Below are 7,850 nucleotides of genomic sequence, written 5' to 3'. Positions count from 1 at the left end.
TTTTTGAAAAGAAAAAATGGAAGAATTGAAAAATCATGTAAACTATAACAAGTCAACTAACAACGAATCAAATTAAAATGTGAAAAAACAACATAAATTTTTATTGGTGCCAAAAAGTAACAAAATCTGACCGTTGGGAAGTTATGCCTATATATGCGATGGCATAACCACATAACTATGGCTTATGCGGTTGCTCACTTCTCTGTGCGACTGCATAAGCCCCAACGACACGAACCGCATTTGCCACCATGGCATATGTGGTCCACTGGTCCAAAATAGTGGCATAATTGCTATGTGATCACATATGACAACACTGGTGATGTCCCCGTGTAATTCTCTTATCTCTGGAACCTAATAATCTATTCTCCAACGGTGCTCTGCTCGGTCAATTAGGCCAAGGTTCAATTCAATTTTGAAGATATATGGCTGCATTCCATGTTTTCTACCAAACTCCAAAACCTTGTCACCTTCCTTTAAAGTCGAAATAGTCTTAAAAGAACTAAGCATTGTTGAGAACATTTGAAGATTTCAAGAGGATTTGCCCATTTTGAGTTTCAGATCTTCAAGTGTTCCTTGATCAGTTGAGTCTTTGTTTTGATCTTGTACTGGTTCGTATTGTATATGCTCATATAATAAGTTTTATCATATTAGGCTCTGTTTGATGAAGACTTTTGGGTATCCTCTTTTTTTTTTTTTTTTCAGGGGTCAGGCAGGTCCCACAGGCACCACATCAGCACAAAAGCCGTTCTTTTGCAACAAGCCTCCCACATCATTATATAAATTGAAGAACCACTACTAGTTTTCACTTTATGCAATTTTTACCTTTAAAAGAAAGCTTTCTGTAATTTTTTGTGAGGCTTCATGGAAAATGGCATGCTCAAATTTGATGTGCACCTGCAGGGCCTGGCTGTCCCCCAACAAAAGGATATCCCAGAAATTTCACCAACTGGAGCGTAGGGCTTCAGCAGTTTGGGTTTTCTTAGAGGGTTCTAATGTGTGCTGTCATTGGCGTGTCAATCTTGGAAAATGAAACATCATTTGGTAACAGCAGCACATGCAGGAATAGCTGGTAGAAGGCTATGATGATGATAAAGCACGCAGGGATACCAAAAATGGGGTATCTACAAAATCGGCATGTATGTTTGTATCACAATCACTCCTGCATCGTTAATTCTTACTGAAGATGACCCCAGTAAGTTCTCCTAGTTCATCCATTGGTTTGCTAGTCCCACACCCACCTTTAAATCTGACACATGTACCAAACTAGCAAGTCTGTGGAGCATCTGAGTGGTGCATAAGGTATCTCCCACATGGTGATCATGGGCAACCTGATCTCTCTGGCTTCGGACCATGATTTTTCAGTTCTTCGGTCCTCCACGGAGCTCACAATGGGTGGCGTTTTAACCTAGAGGCTGGATATATCAGACTCAGTGATTATTATTGGCAAAGGCCGTAGATTTATCTTGGAGGCGGTGGATCCCAAATCCGTGTACTTGTCCTTGTAGACAATGTGCGTATAGTAATGTCTGCATTCTCAGCTCCAGGCAAAGCTGATTCTCAGATTAGAGCCATTGTGCTTGCCATTAGGGAGGCAGTTCAAATCATTCACAACCAGTTTGGCCAGCTTTCCATCGTCGTGGAGTTGCCTGACAGATCTGTTTGGGTTATCCTTGGAGTCTGGATTGTATTTTCAAAGAGTTAGATCTATGGGTGGGGCGTTAAAACATTTCGTCTACTCCTTCAACCGATGATCCTAATCTGATGGTGCTTGATTTAGCAATTACATTCATCTTCCTTGGTTCTTATAAATTTTGTTAATCTTTAGAAACAAGATATCTAAATGGGTCACATGTGTATGTTAAATGTGGACCTTTAGCAAGTTATCTTAAACCATTATTCTTTCATGTAGGGGTGACTGACCTGATGAGTGGACTGACCTGAATTTTTTTTTTTTCTTATCGTTATCTTTCGGAAGGGGGGCACCTTGTGCCTTTGCTCAGATGTCTCACACATTTGCCAGGTTAGCACACGTTACGTGTAAAATTGCATTTGGGGCTTGCAAAACTCACTCATCCATTCTCTTCTCAATTTGGTGCAGAGGATTTATAGCATCCTTTGCTTTTATTTTGTTGCAAGGGGCGACCACTACATCTCACGGTTTACTCATTCTGCAGGCTAGTATCATGGAGCTTCTCTTGCCCGCATCCTAGACAATGAACTTAGTAGCACTGGTACCAAATTTCATCTCACGTCACTTCCATCAAGGTAGATTCTGTTGCTACTCATATGTTGATGTCTGTACTTCATTGTGACAATCTGGTCTGCGTTTTGATGCAGAAAAAAATTTGACTTGCAAATATTCAGCTTAATCTATGAGTAATAAAAGAATAATCATGTTTTGTTAAATGCATAGTTCTGAATGTCGGAATCGGTCGGCGTATTGGTCTGGCGGAAAAATGATACAATACAGCGTCACGTATTGGTTTCGGGGCTGTATCGGTCCATATCGGTGATATTTTTTAAGTCAAATAATTGAGAAAAATATTAGTAAAAAAGAGAATAATAAGATATAAAGAATCAAACACTTTCTTTTTTTTTTTCTTTTTTTTTTTGTATTTTGTATTTTGTATTTTGGATATGCATATAATGGCGTGTCGGACCATTCTTTGATGAGAATGTTGTCTGTCAGTTTTGACTTGTTGAAGGTCAACTAAATGGGCCCTAATTGAACAGAAATCAAGCATTGGTGAAGTAGGGCCCATTACATTGAAACACAACAAAAAGAAGATCAAAGTATCAAAAAGAAAGTGAAGGTTTACCCTTCTTTCTGATTTTTCCCATAATGGTCCACTTTGCTTTGATTTGTTGAATTCCATTCAAATCATTTGTTTTGATCCCAAAATAGGTCTAGATCTAGCCTAAAATGAGTTTTTAAGCTTCTTCCATAGTTTAAATTTTTAAAAAAGAAGAGGCATGAGTGAAATTTTGGAAAAAAAAATAATTCAAATTTGGACTTTTATGGGCATATTGGCCACATATCGGCCTCGTATTGGTCGATACAGGCCCATACGGGTCAATTTTTTCATATTGGGCCGATACAACGTCGCATCGTGTATCGTCTCGTGCCAATACGGATATGATACAGCCATACTGGTCGATACGATACTGATATTCATATCTAAGGTTAAACGGCTACATGCTGCTAATCTCAAGTGCCTATGAGAAGCTACAATGAGAAGAAGAAAGATGGAAGAGAGAAAGAGGAGAGAGATAGCAAGAACATGAGATGCATAGGGTGTATTGAAACCCTAGCCCTCTATTATTTACTACATGGACTTAGGTCCAATGGGCCTTAGTCAACTATCAACCTTTCAACACTCCCCCTCAAGCTGGACCATCCTAATGGGGACCGGCTTGGAACAAGGGTTGACGTAATCAAACCTAAGAAAGAAAGAAATTCTTCTCTAACACCCCCCTTCAAACTCAATGTGCTCTAAAAAGATTTACTTGAGTTTGGAGAGATGCATAAAAGATTCATATTGGAAAAGATTTCTGGTTATTTTTGTGCCACCTCCTGTTATCTACTTTATTGTTCTTTTTACTAGTATTTTATTTGGTTTCTCATATAAGTTATTTATTGGGAGTCGATCATAATAAGGGGTATGCATGGGCCTTATGTTTTTATATTTATATTTTTATGTTCCTTTTGCTCTCACAGTTTTTTGTTTTGATACTCGGGACAGCTACTAGAGCTGTCCACTGTTTTCGGTTTTGCCATTATTCAATCCTCTGAGACTGATATAACTCAGTACACGAATCAGTTCTGACTTCTAGTCACTAGATTTTGAGAAATTAGTGTTAGATCTAAGAATGCCTTTATCTGTTGAGTCATATCCTGACGATGAGCAATTTGATTGCCTTTTGGCCACTAATCTCTGGTGTCCTGTACTGTCAGTAGTATCAACATCTGTTATTTTATGGTTTTGGCTGCTCATATGGAGGTCAGGTTGAGATTTTCGTGTATTGTTTTGATTGCCTTTTCAGAATATTGTTTTAAAATGGTTTTCTGAGTCCTGTTCTCTCCTGTTTCCATCTTTCTGCTACCGAGTAACATTGAGCTTCTATCATTAGATCAATGTCACGGGGAACAAACTGTCCAGCCTTCAAAAAGCCGTGTAGTTCATAATCAAACCATCGTAATTCATGTCCTAAACCATAAATCAAGGGAGCCACTATTTATGCCCCTCCTTGATTGACAAATGCATCCTCCCTTGCTACTTTTGGCAATACAACAGTTCTGTTCTTTCTTCTAACTGAACTAGGGGGTATCCATGTGCAATGCATGTGGAGAGAGTAGGAGGGAGAGAAAATGGAGAGATGAAGGTAAGGTGCGTGGTACATGCAGAGAGACCATCTCTCTTCATGCCAACTGAAACTCATGCCGGCAGTTCATCTCCATCAAATGTAGCATCACCTAATCAAGCCAGGTGTGGAGTTTGCAGGTCCTTGCTCCACCCAATCAAGACCAGGTGTGGAGTTTGCGGGTCCTTGCTCTTACTCTGGTGGCAAACTCTCAGGAGTTTCAACACCTGGTTGAGGGTTCGAGTACCCATAGGGGGTGAAATCCCACTACGGCATGTGTGGTGGTGTGTGTGTGTGTGTAAAAAAAAAAAAAAAAAAAAAGGTGTGGAGTTTGCTGACATAAAAAATTCGGTGCAAGTGATTGCATTAGATCATACATGCCACGTATACAAACACCTAGATAATTATGCATGCAGTGTTGAACATTTGTAATTGTTAAGATTCAACATTTGGAAATAGCGTTGCGCATTAACTTGTGCAATGAATTCCCAAGGTTAGCGGGGATAGCTAGGGAGGGAAGTTTACCAGTGTCTTCTTGTTTCTCCATGGGGGTGGGGAGGTAGCGTGGGTTCCCCCGTGTAGGAGGAATCTCGATGATGGTGAGGTGGAAGAATTTGTGACGCCCCGTCACTGTTGTACATGTGGGCAGGCACATGTGGGCGGACGTTGATGTGGGCGGGGCCTAAGGGCCTGAGCGAGCTACCAATAATTGGCAGGCTACTGTGCTGGAAGGCTACTGTGTATGCAGTGGGAGGTTGAACTTGTCCCACATTGGAAGCGCTGTCCGAAGTAATGATGGTTATATGTGTGGTTCGGACCTTCCTTGTACGAGGCCTTTTGGGGGCGACCCCGAGAACAAAACAGTGTGGGTTGTGCCTAGAGCAGACAATATCGTACAATGTTGGTCGGGCCGTTATAGAATTTGTTCGTCTTCTCCAGGTGCTACATAGTATGGTGCCGATTCCAGCAAGTGTCGACTCCTTGAGATGATTTAAAGATAAATCGGGGACTTTCTCGGTGAAATCTTTCCATCGCTAGATTAGCGGTGGGAGAGTAGGTGCCGAATTATGCTCGACAAAGTTTGTTTGGGGGTATGGAGCCCCGTCGAAGGTGGCGACTTTTGCTTGCTAGTAGGGAGAAATAAGGTCTTAATGGTGGACAATCTTTGCAAAAGGAATGTCTTCCAAATATTTGTTTTTTAATTTTTAATTTTTTTTTACACATGCACACACACACCATACGCATACACCCACACACTCGTGCCGTGGTGGGATTTCACCACCTATGGGTACTCGAACTCTTACCTGGTGTTGAAACTCCTGGGTCTACCACTGGGGCAAGATTAAGGACTGAACAGTTTTCATTCATTGTTCTTTCGCAAGAGCAGTTTGGAATGAATTCTTGCTTCTGTTTGAAGTGGAGTGGGTGCCACCGGGCTCACTGTAGATGTGTTTTTGCTCTCATGGCACGGAGGAGGGAGTGGAACAAGGGGGGTAAAAAATCTGGAGATTGGCCATGCTTGCAGGATTATGGGGCTTTTGGAGAGAGGAACAATAGTTGTTTTACAAATCGTAAAGGGATACTAGTGGATGTGTTTACGAGGGCTAAAGGGCAGGTTGAGGAATGGGCTGTGGCTCTAAATCTCTATAGCTAATGTCCTATTTCTTGCAGTTGTTGTAATCTATTGTTTTGTTTTTGTTTTCCTTGGCTTTGGCCCTTTTAATGAAAAACAAATAAATTTGAACGGTAACAATAATTATTTTGATTGGATTTTCTTTCATAATGTGCAGGCAAGTGCTGTCGCGAAGAGGATATATCCTGATTTTATTTTTTATTTTTTCGTTTGGTGGGGGGGGGCGGGAGGGGGGAACGGGTATAGAATAATGGTGGATTCAAATGATTATTGGAGAGAGCATCGAACAGACTCCATCAGACTTGGATGGCGATCGTCTTTTTTTTTTTTTTTTGGTTAGCTTGTTAGTACACCCCACTGTCAGTTCACGCTTCAGTGTTAGCCACCCCCACTAGGGATCGATACCAAGACCTCAGTGTTGAAACGAGGTATCTTTCACTCTGTCTACCACTTGAGCTATGGAGCAGGGTGTTGATGGCGATTGGTTTGGCGATAACAAAAGCATGATTTTGTTAGAAGAGGTTTGCTAATTCTTCATGCATGCCTGCCACTGCATGTGCTGTCGCTAACATGGCATCCATGTGTGAGATCCACTCCATTCATTTGGTAGGTCCCACTGCAGATGCCCTCACCTAAGCAGTGATTGAAGCAAATGGGTGGTAGCCCCAGTTGTGTGTGCCCCTGTAAATATTGGTCCTTAAAATCGCACTTAACGATCCTAACCATCCTATTGGAAATATTGGTCCTTAAAATCGCACTTAATGTTTGGACGAGGTGTGTTTATCAGTCTATCATACAGGTATGTTAGTTTAAATCATTGAAACTGTGGGCCCCTTTTGGATGGAAACATACTTACTGGATGATTTTAACCATCAAAGTTGGGGTAGTGAACTTTCATCATTCGACCATTTTCTTTTTTTGACCTCCATTTGAGGGCTACCAAATGGATGGTTTGGGTATCCCACCAAAGTTATTTTGGGGTCACCATTCAGAGTAGGCCAGTGATTTTGAAGGTCCATGTTAAGCGTATTATTTTTTATTTTCCATTTGATAGATATCAAATATATCGGTTAGGGTTTATGGGATCTACGCAATCGTATGGATACACTCCATTTTGTGGTGGGCCACACGATTTGTTGGGCGATCTGGGTATGGTCAATGAGTCATAATGGTGGGGAATCATCATCGTTAGAGCTGTACACGAGTTGAATCGAGTTAAGCTTGGCACAGCTAAGCCAACAGCCAACCTTAGCTTGAACTTGGCTCGGCTCGGTTCCTGACTGGCTAGCTAGGCTTGGTTTCGGCCAGTTTGAGCTGATTTCAAGCATATGCAACATTTTTTCCAACACAGAAAGCATTTTCAATCTCCCATAGAATGCAAAATAGTAATAGCACTTTGCGGTTATTTTATCAAACACTCGGAGTATTAATATTAAGATATGAGGGCAATTTTACAATGTAAAGTGTTTTTTTGCTTTTTTTTGGTGATTTGTTTATTCAATCTTCCCCGAATGCCTGTTACCTTGATATGATTGCAGTTCAAGAAACAACACTTTATTAAATTATTTAATCAAACACTTAGTGAGCAACATCAAGATCAAAATAACTAAGTCATTGAGCTGATTCGAGTTAGGTTCAAGCTGAGTCGAGTCGATTCGAGCTCGGGTAAGCTCTAACTCGGCTCGAAATCTTTTTGAACTCCGAAAACCAGCTCTACTCAGTTTGAATCCAGTTTCCAGCCGAGGTTTTACCAGTATAGTCAAGTGAGCTTACTTGACTTGTGTACAGCTCTAGGCTGCATTCATCGTTGTCTAGTCTTTTTTATTTTTTTATTTTTCATCATTGTCTAGTCTTT

General features: G+C 40.9%; 1 long non-coding RNA gene across 2 annotated transcripts; it reads left to right on the top strand.

Annotated features, from left to right (window-relative positions):
• Positions 1–471: 471 nt before the first annotated feature.
• On the top strand, positions 472–6,123 carry LOC131218853 (uncharacterized). Of its 2 annotated transcripts, none has more exons than XR_009157873.1 (3): positions 472–1,192; positions 2,175–2,265; positions 5,750–6,123. It is a non-coding gene; the product is annotated as an uncharacterized LOC131218853 (long non-coding RNA). The 2 variants fall into 2 exon arrangements; XR_009157872.1 differs by having other exon boundaries at positions 472–2,020.
• The last annotated feature ends 1,727 nt before the right edge of the window (positions 6,124–7,850 follow it).

Source organism: Magnolia sinica, chromosome 11 (assembly GCF_029962835.1).
Source record: "Magnolia sinica isolate HGM2019 chromosome 11, MsV1, whole genome shotgun sequence".
In the NCBI taxonomy this organism is placed as follows: Eukaryota; Viridiplantae; Streptophyta; class Magnoliopsida; order Magnoliales; family Magnoliaceae; genus Magnolia; species Magnolia sinica.
The sequence above is the reverse complement of the archived record's forward strand: the minus strand, read 5'-3'. Positions and strand labels throughout refer to the sequence as shown.